We start from the raw sequence: 12,521 nt of genomic DNA on the forward strand, positions 1-12,521 counted from the left end.
AGTATTTTACTTTCCAAGTATTCAATAAAATTTGCATTTGGCAAAAGTCCTTCAATCTGGATTTGAACCAGCGACCTAAGGATGCCTGTTTTACCACTACAGTCCTCTGCTCTACCAACTGAGCTATCGAAGGCTTGGCAAACCGTTCTCTAGCAAGCGCAATTCGAGCTTCCACTTCAACCGTCGATATGCAAACATCTCTTGCAATTCGTGCAAAATACTACAAATTTGGCTTGTGAGGTTCCCGAATTGAGTAAAAGCATATCAGTTCCCAATTAAAAAAATGACCGCCTCCGCAGTCTCCCGCATGTTACTGACCACCATACTAAGGAGGAAAAGTTGAAAGGCGGCGCCTCACAGGCCATCTCCTCAGAGTATTCATCAGTGTTCGGCCTTGACAATATTTTAATATCTTGGATGGTGTATAGTGTTCTCCCATTTCCCTTGAGAAATCAAGATTGTCAAGGGGATTCTGCTGTTTTGTCAGTTCATAGCAAGAGATGGGGATCCAAAACACCTCACAGGAAACCAACGAAGATTGGTGTCGGACAGAAAAATAACGTGGCCACAGCCTCAAAGCAAAAGGCATCTATTTTCAGTGATGAAATATAATATAATTATAAATTGTCTGTTATTTTACTTTCCAAGTATTTTACTTTCCAAGTATTCAATAAAATGTGCATTTGGCAAAAGTCCTTCGAGCCAGGTTTGAACCAGCGACCGAAGGATGCTTGTTTTACCACTACAGTCCTCCGCTCTACCAACTGAGCTATCGAAGGCTTGGCAAATCAGTCTCAAGCAAGCTCAATACGAGCGTCCACTTCAACCGTCGACATTCAAACATCTCTTGCAATTCGTGCAAAATACTACAAATTTGGCTTGTGAGGATCCCGAATTGAGTAAAAGCACATCAGTTCACAATTAAAAAAATGACCCCCTCCGCGGTCTCCCGCATGTTACTGACAACCATACTAAGGAGGAAAAGTTGAAAGGCGGCGCCTCGCAGGCCATCTCCTCAGAGTATTCATCAGTGTTCGGCCTTGACAATATTTTAATATCTTGGATGGTGTATAGTGTTCTCCCATTTCCCTTGAGAAATCAAGATTGTCAAGGGGATTCTGCTGTTTTGTCAGTTCATAGCAAGAGATGGGGATCCAAAATACCTCACAGGAAACCAACGAAGATTGGTGTCGGACAGAAAAATAACGTGGCCACAGCCTCAAAGCAAAAGGCATCTATTTTCAGTGATGAAATATAATATAATTATAAATTGTCTGTTATTTTACTTTCCAAGTATTTTACTTTCCAAGTATTCAATAAAATGTGCATTTGGCAATGGTCCTTCGAGCCGGATTTGAACCAGCGACCTAAGGATGCCTGTTTTACCACTACAGTCCTCCGCTCTACCAACTGAGCTATCGAAGGCTTGGCAAATCATTCTCTAGCAAACTCAATACGAGCTTCCACTTCAACCGTCGACATTCAAACATCTCTTGCAATTCGTGCAAAATACTACAAATTTGGCTTGTGAGGTTCCCGAATTGAGTAAAAGCACATCAGTTCACAATTAAAAAAATGACCCCCTCCGCGGTCTCCCGCATGTTACTGACCACCATACTAAGGAGGAAAAGTTGAAAGGCGGCGCCTCGCAGGCCATCTCCTCAGAGTATTCATCAGTGTTCGGCCTTGACAATATTTTAATATCTTGGATGGTGTATAGTGTTCTCCCATTTCCCTTGAGAAATCAAGATTGTCAAGGGGATTCTGCTGTTTTGTCAGTTCATAGCAAGAGATGGGGATCCAAAATACCTCACAGGAAACCAACGAAGATTGGTGTCGGACAGAAAAATAACGTGGCCACAGCCTCAAAGCAAAAGGCATCTATTTTCAGTGATGAAATATAATATAATTATAAATTGTCTGTTATTTTACTTTCCAAGTATTTTACTTTCCAAGTATTCAATAAAATGTGCATTTGGCAATGGTCCTTCGAGCCGGATTTGAACCAGCGACCTAAGGATGCCTGTTTTACCACTACAGTCCTCCGCTCTACCAACTGAGCTATCGAAGGCTTGGCAAATCATTCTCTAGCAAACTCAATACGAGCTTCCACTTCAACCGTCGACTTGTAAACATCTCTTGCAATTCGTGCAAAATACTACAAATTTGGCTTGTGAGGTTCCCGAATTTAGTAAAAGCACATCAGTTCCCAATTAAAAAAATGACCCCCTCCGCAGTCTCCCGCATGTTACTGACCACCATACTAAGGGGGAAAAGTTGAAAGGCGGCGCCTCACAGGCCATCTCCTCAGAGTATTCAGCCGTGTTGGGCCTTGACAATATTTTAATATCTTGGATGGTGTACAGTGTTCTCTCATTTCCCTTGAAAAATCAAGATTGTCAAGGGGATTCTGCTGTTTTGCCAGTTCATAGCAAGAGATGGGGATCCAAAACACCTCACAGGAAACCAATGAAGATTCGTGTTGGACAGAAAAATAACGTGGCCACAGCCTCAAAGCAAAATGCATCTATTTTCAGTGAGGAAATATAATATAATTATAAATTGTCTGTTATTTTATTTTCCAAGTATTTTACTTTCCAAGTATTCAATAAAATTTGCATTTGGCAAAAGTCCTTCAATCTGGATTTGAACCAGCGACCTAAGGATGCCTGTTTTACCACTACAGTCCTCTGCTCTACCAACTGAGCTATCGAAGGCTTGGCAAACCGTTCTCTAGCAAGCGCAATTCGAGCTTCCACTTCAACCGTCGATATGCAAACATCTCTTGCAATTCGTGCAAAATACTACAAATTTGGCTTGTGAGGTTCCCGAATTGAGTAAAAGCATATCAGTTCCCAATTAAAAAAATGACCGCCTCCGCAGTCTCCCGCATGTTACTGACCACCATACTAAGGAGGAAAAGTTGAAAGGCGGCGCCTCACAGGCCATCTCCTCAGAGTATTCATCAGTGTTCGGCCTTGACAATATTTTAATATCTTGGATGGTGTATAGTGTTCTCCCATTTCCCTTGAGAAATCAAGATTGTCAAGGGGATTCTGCTGTTTTGTCAGTTCATAGCAAGAGATGGGGATCCAAAACACCTCACAGGAAACCAACGAAGATTGGTGTCGGACAGAAAAATAACGTGGCCACAGCCTCAAAGCAAAAGGCATCTATTTTCAGTGATGAAATATAATATAATTATAAATTGTCTGTTATTTTACTTTCCAAGTATTTTACTTTCCAAGTATTCAATAAAATGTGCATTTGGCAAAAGTCCTTCGAGCCAGGTTTGAACCAGCGACCGAAGGATGCTTGTTTTACCACTACAGTCCTCCGCTCTACCAACTGAGCTATCGAAGGCTTGGCAAATCAGTCTCAAGCAAGCTCAATACGAGCGTCCACTTCAACCGTCGACATTCAAACATCTCTTGCAATTCGTGCAAAATACTACAAATTTGGCTTGTGAGGATCCCGAATTGAGTAAAAGCACATCAGTTCACAATTAAAAAAATGACCCCCTCCGCGGTCTCCCGCATGTTACTGACAACCATACTAAGGAGGAAAAGTTGAAAGGCGGCGCCTCGCAGGCCATCTCCTCAGAGTATTCATCAGTGTTCGGCCTTGACAATATTTTAATATCTTGGATGGTGTATAGTGTTCTCCCATTTCCCTTGAGAAATCAAGATTGTCAAGGGGATTCTGCTGTTTTGTCAGTTCATAGCAAGAGATGGGGATCCAAAATACCTCACAGGAAACCAACGAAGATTGGTGTCGGACAGAAAAATAACGTGGCCACAGCCTCAAAGCAAAAGGCATCTATTTTCAGTGATGAAATATAATATAATTATAAATTGTCTGTTATTTTACTTTCCAAGTATTTTACTTTCCAAGTATTCAATAAAATGTGCATTTGGCAATGGTCCTTCGAGCCGGATTTGAACCAGCGACCTAAGGATGCCTGTTTTACCACTACAGTCCTCCGCTCTACCAACTGAGCTATCGAAGGCTTGGCAAATCATTCTCTAGCAAACTCAATACGAGCTTCCACTTCAACCGTCGACTTGTAAACATCTCTTGCAATTCGTGCAAAATACTACAAATTTGGCTTGTGAGGTTCCCGAATTTAGTAAAAGCACATCAGTTCCCAATTAAAAAAATGACCCCCTCCGCAGTCTCCCGCATGTTACTGACCACCATACTAAGGGGGAAAAGTTGAAAGGCGGCGCCTCACAGGCCATCTCCTGAGAGTATTCAGCCGTGTTGGGCCTTGACAATATTTTAATATCTTGGATGGTGTACAGTGTTCTCTCATTTCCCTTGAAAAATCAAGATTGTCAAGGGGATTCTGCTGTTTTGCCAGTTCATAGCAAGAGATGGGGATCCAAAACACCTCACAGGAAACCAATGAAGATTCGTGTTGGACAGAAAAATAACGTGGCCACAGCCTCAAAGCAAAAGGCATCTATTTTCAGTGATGAAATATAATATAATTATAAATTGTCTGTTATTTTACTTTACAAGTATTTTACTTTCCAAGTATTCAATAAAATGTGCATTTGGCAAAAGTCCTTTGAGCCGGATTTGAACCAGCGACGAGATATCGAAGGCTTGGCAAATCATTCTCTATCAAACTCAATACGAGCTTCCACTTCAACCGTCGACTTGTAAACATCTCTTGCAATTCGTGCAAAATACTACAAATTTGGCTTGTGAGGTTCCCGAATTCAGTAAAAGCACATCAGTTCCCAATTAAAAAAATGACCCCCTCCGCAGTCTCCCGCATGTTACTGACCACCATACTAAGGGGGAAAAGTTGAAAGGCGGCGCCTCACAGGCCATCTCCTCGGAGTATTCAGCCGTGTTGGGCCTTGACAATATTTTAATATCTTGGATGGTGTATAGTGTTCTCTCATTTCCCTTGAGAAATCAAAATTGTCAAGGGGATTCTGCTGTTTTGCCAGTTCATAGCAAGAGATGGGGATCCAAAACACCTCACAGGAAACCAATGAAGATTGGTGTTGGACAGAAACATAACGTGGCCACAGCCTCAAAGCAAAAGGCATCTATTTTCAGTGATGAAATATAATATAATTATGAATTGTCTGTTATTTTATTTTCCAAGTATTTTACTTTCCAAGTATTCAATAAAATTTGCATTTGGCAAAAGTCCTTCAATCTGGATTTGAACCAGCGACCTAAGGATGCCTGTTTTACCACTACAGTCCTCCGCTCTACCAACTGAGCTATCGAAGGCTTGGCAAAGCAGTCTCTAGCACGCTCAATACGAGCTTCCACTTCAACCGTCGACATTCAAACATCTCTTGCAATTCGTGCAAAATACTACAAATTTGGCTTGTGAGGTTCCCGAATTGAGTAAAAGCACATCAGTTCCCAATTAAAAAAATGACCCCCTCAGCAGTCTCCCGCATGTTACTGACCACCATACTAAGGGGGAAAAGTTGAAAGGCGGCGCCTCACAGGCCATCTCCTCAGAGTATTCAGCCGTGTTGGGCCTTGACAATATTTTAATATCTTGGATGGTGTATAGTGTTCTCCCATTTCCCTTGAGAAATCAAGATTGTCAAGGGGATTCTGCTGTTTTGCCAGTTCATAGCAAGAGATGGGGATCCAAAACACCTCACAGGAAACCAACGAAGATTGGTGTCGGACAGAAAAATAACGTGGCCACAGCCTCAAAGCAAAAGGCATCTATTTTCAGTGATGAAATATAATATAATTATAAATTGTCTGTTATTTTACTTTCCAAGTATTTTACTTTCCAAGTATTCAATAAAATGTGCATTTGGCAAAAGTCCTTTGAGCCGGGTTTGAACCAGCGACCCAAGGATGCTTGTTTTACCACTACAGTCCTCCGCTCTACCAACTGAGCTATCGAAGGCTTGGCAAATCAGTCTCTAGCAAGCTCAATACGAGCGTCCACTTCAACCGTCGACATTCAAACATCTCTTGCAATTCGTGCAAAATACTACAAATTTGGCTTGTGAGGTTCCCGAATTGAGTAAAAGCACATCAGTTCACAATTAAAAAAATGACCCCCTCCGCGGTCTCCCGCATGTTACTGACCACCATACTAAGGAGGAAAAGTTGAAAGGCGGCGCCTCACAGGCCATCTCCTCAGAGTATTCATCAGTGTTCGGCCTTGACAATATTTTAATATCTTGGATGGTGTATAGTGTTCTCCCATTTCCCTTGAGAAATCAAGATTGTCAAGGGGATTCTGCTGTTTTGTCAGTTCATAGCAAGAGATGGGGATCCAAAATACCTCACAGGAAACCAAAGAAGATTGGTGTTGGACAGAAAAATAATGTGGCCACAGCCTCAAAGCAAAAGGCATCTATTTTCAGTGATGAAATATAATATAATTATAAATTGTCTGTTATGTCATTTTCCAAGTATTTTACTTTCCAAGTATTCAATAAAATGTGCATTTGGCAAAAGTCCTTCGAGCCGGATTTGAACCAGCGACCTAAGGATGCCTGTTTTACCACTACAGTCCTCGGCTCTACCAACTGAGCTATCGAAGTCTTGGCAAATCATTCTCTAGCAAACTCAATACGAGCTTCCACTTCAACCGTCGACTTGTAAACATCTCTTGCAATTCGTGCAAAATACTACAAATTTGGCTTGAGAGGTTCCCGAATTGAGTAAAAGCACATCAGTTCCCAATTAAAAAAATGACCCCCTCCGCAGTCTCCCGCATTTTACTGACCACCATACTAAGGGGGAAAAGTCGAAAGGCGGCGCCTCACAGGCCATCTCCTCTGAGTATTCAGCCGTGTTGGGCCTTGACAATATTTTAATATCTTGGATGGTGTATAGTGTTCTCTCATTTCCCTTGAGAAATCAAGATTGTCAAGGGGATTCTGCTGTTTTGCCAGTTCATAGCAAGAGATGGGGATCCAAAACACCTCACAGGAAACCAATGAAGATTGGTGTTGGACAGAAACATAACGTGGCCACAGCCTCAAAGCAAAAGGCATCTATTTTCAGTGATGAAATATAATATAATTATAAATTGTCTGTTATTTTATTTTCCAAGTATTTTACTTTCCAAGTATTCAATAAAATTTGCATTTGGCAAAAGTCCTTCAATCTGGATTTGAACCAGCGACCTAAGGATGCCTGTTTTACCACTACAGTCCTCTGCTCTACCAACTGAGCTATCGAAGGCTTGGCAAACCGTTCTCTAGCAAGCGCAATTCGAGCTTCCACTTCAACCGTCGATATGCAAACATCTCTTGCAATTCGTGCAAAATACTACAAATTTGGCTTGTGAGGTTCCCGAATTGAGTAAAAGCATATCAGTTCCCAATTAAAAAAATGACCGCCTCCGCAGTCTCCCGCATGTTACTGACCACCATACTAAGGAGGAAAAGTTGAAAGGCGGCGCCTCACAGGCCATCTCCTCAGAGTATTCATCAGTGTTCGGCCTTGACAATATTTTAATATCTTGGATGGTGTATAGTGTTCTCCCATTTCCCTTGAGAAATCAAGATTGTCAAGGGGATTCTGCTGTTTTGTCAGTTCATAGCAAGAGATGGGGATCCAAAACACCTCACAGGAAACCAACGAAGATTGGTGTCGGACAGAAAAATAACGTGGCCACAGCCTCAAAGCAAAAGGCATCTATTTTCAGTGATGAAATATAATATAATTATAAATTGTCTGTTATTTTACTTTCCAAGTATTTTACTTTCCAAGTATTCAATAAAATGTGCATTTGGCAAAAGTCCTTCGAGCCAGGTTTGAACCAGCGACCGAAGGATGCTTGTTTTACCACTACAGTCCTCCGCTCTACCAACTGAGCTATCGAAGGCTTGGCAAATCAGTCTCTAGCAAGCTCAATACGAGCGTCCACTTCAACCGTCGACATTCAAACATCTCTTGCAATTCGTGCAAAATACTACAAATTTGGCTTGTGAGGTTCCCGAATTGAGTAAAAGCACATCAGTTCACAATTAAAAAAATGACCCCCTCCGCGGTCTCCCGCATGTTACTGACCACCATACTAAGGAGGAAAAGTTGAAAGGCGGCGCCTCGCAGGCCATCTCCTCAGAGTATTCATCAGTGTTCGGCCTTGACAATATTTTAATATCTTGGATGGTGTATAGTGTTCTCCCATTTCCCTTGAGAAATCAAGATTGTCAAGGGGATTCTGCTGTTTTGTCAGTTCATAGCAAGAGATGGGGATCCAAAATACCTCACAGGAAACCAACGAAGATTGGTGTCGGACAGAAAAATAACGTGGCCACAGCCTCAAAGCAAAAGGCATCTATTTTCAGTGATGAAATATAATATAATTATAAATTGTCTGTTATTTTACTTTCCAAGTATTTTACTTTCCAAGTATTCAATAAAATGTGCATTTGGCAATGGTCCTTCGAGCCGGATTTGAACCAGCGACCTAAGGATGCCTGTTTTACCACTACAGTCCTCCGCTCTACCAACTGAGCTATCGAAGGCTTGGCAAATCATTCTCTAGCAAACTCAATACGAGCTTCCACTTCAACCGTCGACTTGTAAACATCTCTTGCAATTCGTGCAAAATACTACAAATTTGGCTTGTGAGGTTCCCGAATTTAGTAAAAGCACATCAGTTCCCAATTAAAAAAATGACCCCCTCCGCAGTCTCCCGCATGTTACTGACCACCATACTAAGGGGGAAAAGTTGAAAGGCGGCGCCTCACAGGCCATCTCCTCAGAGTATTCAGCCGTGTTGGGCCTTGACAATATTTTAATATCTTGGATGGTGTACAGTGTTCTCTCATTTCCCTTGAAAAATCAAGATTGTCAAGGGGATTCTGCTGTTTTGCCAGTTCATAGCAAGAGATGGGGATCCAAAACACCTCACAGGAAACCAATGAAGATTCGTGTTGGACAGAAAAATAACGTGGCCACAGCCTCAAAGCAAAAGGCATCTATTTTCAGTGATGAAATATAATATAATTATAAATTGTCTGTTATTTTACTTTACAAGTATTTTACTTTCCAAGTATTCAATAAAATGTGCATTTGGCAAAAGTCCTTTGAGCCGGATTTGAACCAGCGACGAGATATCGAAGGCTTGGCAAATCATTCTCTATCAAACTCAATACGAGCTTCCACTTCAACCGTCGACTTGTAAACATCTCTTGCAATTCGTGCAAAATACTACAAATTTGGCTTGTGAGGTTCCCGAATTCAGTAAAAGCACATCAGTTCCCAATTAAAAAAATGACCCCCTCCGCAGTCTCCCGCATGTTACTGACCACCATACTAAGGGGGAAAAGTTGAAAGGCGGCGCCTCACAGGCCATCTCCTCGGAGTATTCAGCCGTGTTGGGCCTTGACAATATTTTAATATCTTGGATGGTGTATAGTGTTCTCTCATTTCCCTTGAGAAATCAAAATTGTCAAGGGGATTCTGCTGTTTTGCCAGTTCATAGCAAGAGATGGGGATCCAAAACACCTCACAGGAAACCAATGAAGATTGGTGTTGGACAGAAACATAACGTGGCCACAGCCTCAAAGCAAAAGGCATCTATTTTCAGTGATGAAATATAATATAATTATACATTGTCTGTTATTTTACTTTCCAAGTATTTTACTTTCCAAGTATTCAATAAAATTTGCATTTGGCAAAAGTCCTTCGAGCCGGATTTGAACCAGCGACCTAAGGATGCCTGTTGTACCAATACAGTCCTCCGCTCTACCAACTGAGCTATCGAAGGCTTGGCAAATCATTCTCTAGCAAACTCAATACGAGCTTCCACTTCAACCATCGACTTGTAAACATCTCTTGCAATTCGTGCAAAATACTACAAATTTGGCTTGTGAGGTTCCCGAATTGAGTAAAAGCACATCAGTTCCCAATTAAAAAAATGACCCCCTCCGCAGTCTCCCGCATGTTACTGACCACCATACTAAGGAGGAAAAGTTGAAAGGCGGCGCCTCACAGGCCATCTCCTCAGAGTATTCAGCCGTGTTGGGCCTTGACAATATTTTAATATCTTGGATGGTGTATAGTGTTCTCTCATTTCCCTTGAGAAATCAAAATTGTCAAGGGGATTCTGCTGTTTTGCCAGTTCATAGCAAGAGATGGGGATCCAAAACACCTCACAGGAAACCAATGAAGATTGGTGTTGGACAGAAACATAACGTGGCCACAGCCTCAAAGCAAAAGGCATCTATTTTCAGTGATGAAATATAATATAATTATGAATTGTCTGTTATTTTATTTTCCAAGTATTTTACTTTCCAAGTATTCAATAAAATTTGCATTTGGCAAAAGTCCTTCAATCTGGATTTGAACCAGCGACCTAAGGATGCCTGTTTTACCACTACAGTCCTCTGCTCTACCAACTGAGCTATCTAAAGCTTGGCAAATCAGTCTCTAGCAAGCTCAATTAGAGCTTCAACTTCAACCGTCGACATTCAAACATCTCTTGCAATTCGTGCAAAATACTACAAATTTGGCTTGTGAGGTTCCCGAATTGAGTAAAAGCACATCAGTTCACAATTAAAAAAATGACCCCCTCCGCATTCTCCCGCATGTTACTGACCACCATACTAAGGGGGAAAAGTTGAAAGGCGGCGCCTCACAGGCCATCTCCTCAGAGCATTCAGCCGTGTTGGGCCTTGACAATATTTTAATATCTTGGATGGTGTATAGTGTTCTCTCATTTCCCTTGAGAAATCAAGATTGTCAAGGGGATTCTGCTGTTTTGCCAGTTCATAGCAAGAGATGGGGATCCAAAACACCTCACAGGAAACCAAAGAAGATTGATGTTGGACAGAAAAATAATGTGGCCACAGCCTCAAAGCAAAAGGCATCTATTTTCAGTGATGAAATATAATATAATTATAAATTGTCTGTTGTTTTACTTTCCAAGTATTTTACTTTCCAAGTATTCAATAAAATGTGCATTTGGCAAAAGTCCTTCGAGCCGGATTTGAACCAGCGACCTAAGGAAGCCTGTTTAACCACTACAGTCCTTGCTCTACCAACTGAGCTATCGAAGGCATGGCAAACCATTCTCTAGCAAACTCAATAGGAGCTTCCACTTCAACCGTCGACTTGTAAACATCTCTTGCAATTCGTGCAAAATACTACAAATTTGGCTTGTGAGGTTCCCGAATTGAGTAAAAGCACATCAGTTCCCAATTCAAAAAATGACCCCCTCCGCAGTCTCCTGCATGTTACTGACCACCATACTAAGGGGGAAAAGTTGAAAGGCGGCGCCTCACAGGCCATCTCCTCAGAGTATTCAGCCGTGTTGGGCCTTGACAATATTTTAATATCTTGGATGGTGTATAGTGTTCTCTCATTTCCCTTGAGAAATCAAGATTGTCAAGGGGATTCTGCTGTTTTGCCAGTTCATAGCAAGAGATGGGGATCCAAAACACAAGACAGGAAACCAATGAAGATTCGTGTTGGACAGAAAAATAACGTGGCCACAGCCTCAAAGCAAAAGGCATCTATTTTCAGTGATGAAATATAATATAATTATAAATTGTCTGTTATTTTACTTTCCAAGTATTTTACTTTCCAAGTATTCAATAAAATGTGCATTTGGCAAGAGTCCTTCGAGCCGGATTTGAACCAGCCACCTAAGGATGCCTGTTTTACCACTACAGTCCTCCGCTCTACCAACTGAGCTATCGAAGGCTTGGCAAATCAACTCTAGCAAACTCAATACGAGCTTCCACTTCAACCGTCGACTTGTAAACATCTCTTGCAATTTGTGCAAAATACTACAAATTTGGCTTGTGAGGTTCCCGAATTGAGTAAAAGCACATCAGTTCCCAATTAAAAAAATGCCCCCTCCGCAGTCTCCCGCATGTTACTGACCACCATACTAAGGGGGAAAAGTTGAAAGGCGGCACCTCACAGGCCATCTCCTCAGAGTATTCAGCCGCGTTGGGCCTTGACAATATTTTAATATCTTGGATGGTGTATAGTGTTCTCTCATTTCCCTTGAGAAATCAAGATTGTCAAGGGGATTCTGCTGTTTTGCCAGTTCATAGCAAGAGATGGGGATCCAAAACACCTCACAGGAAACCAATGAAGATTCGTGTTGGACAGAAAAATAACGTGGTCACAGCCTCAAAGCAAAAGGCATCTATTTTCAGTGATGAAATATAATATAATTATAAATTGTCTGTTATTTTACTTTCCAAGTATTTTACTTTCCAAGTATTCAATAAAATGTGCATTTGGCAAAAGTCCTTCGAGCCTGATTTGAACCAGCGACCTAAGGATGCCTGTTTTACCACTACAGTCCTCCGCTCTACCAACTGAGCTATCGAAGGCTTGGCAAAGCAGTCTCTAGCAAGCTCAATACGAGCTTCCACTTCAACCGTCGACATTCAAACATCTCTTGCAATTCGTGCAAAATACTACAAATTTGGCTTGTGAGGTTCCCGAATTGAGTAAAAGCACATCAGTTCACAATTAAAAAAATGACCCCCTCCGCAGTCTCCCGCATGTTACTGACCACCATACTAAGGGGGAAAAGT

General features: G+C 41.6%; 4 non-coding genes across 4 annotated transcripts; all 4 read right to left on the reverse strand.

Annotated features, from left to right (window-relative positions):
- Window positions 1-1,339: 1,339 nt before the first annotated feature.
- TRNAY-GUA (transfer RNA tyrosine (anticodon GUA)) lies at window positions 1,340-1,425 on the reverse strand. The gene is given in 2 exon segments: window positions 1,340-1,375; window positions 1,389-1,425. It is a non-coding gene; the product is annotated as a tRNA-Tyr (tRNA).
- A 560-nt stretch (window positions 1,426-1,985) lies between these two features.
- On the reverse strand, window positions 1,986-2,071 carry TRNAY-GUA (transfer RNA tyrosine (anticodon GUA)). Its single transcript is given in 2 exon segments — window positions 1,986-2,021; window positions 2,035-2,071. It is a non-coding gene; the product is annotated as a tRNA-Tyr (tRNA).
- Window positions 2,072-3,923: 1,852 nt separating this feature from the next.
- TRNAY-GUA (transfer RNA tyrosine (anticodon GUA)) lies at window positions 3,924-4,009 on the reverse strand. The gene is given in 2 exon segments: window positions 3,924-3,959; window positions 3,973-4,009. It is a non-coding gene; the product is annotated as a tRNA-Tyr (tRNA).
- Window positions 4,010-8,400: 4,391 nt separating this feature from the next.
- Window positions 8,401-8,486, reverse strand: TRNAY-GUA (transfer RNA tyrosine (anticodon GUA)). Its single transcript is given in 2 exon segments — window positions 8,401-8,436; window positions 8,450-8,486. It is a non-coding gene; the product is annotated as a tRNA-Tyr (tRNA).
- Between the last annotated feature and the right edge of the window lie 4,035 nt (window positions 8,487-12,521).

The sequence above is a fragment of the Ambystoma mexicanum genome, chromosome 1p, assembly GCF_040938575.1.
Source record: "Ambystoma mexicanum isolate Mex_15411 chromosome 1p, UKY_AmexF1_1, whole genome shotgun sequence".
Taxonomy (NCBI): domain Eukaryota; kingdom Metazoa; phylum Chordata; class Amphibia; order Caudata; family Ambystomatidae; genus Ambystoma; species Ambystoma mexicanum.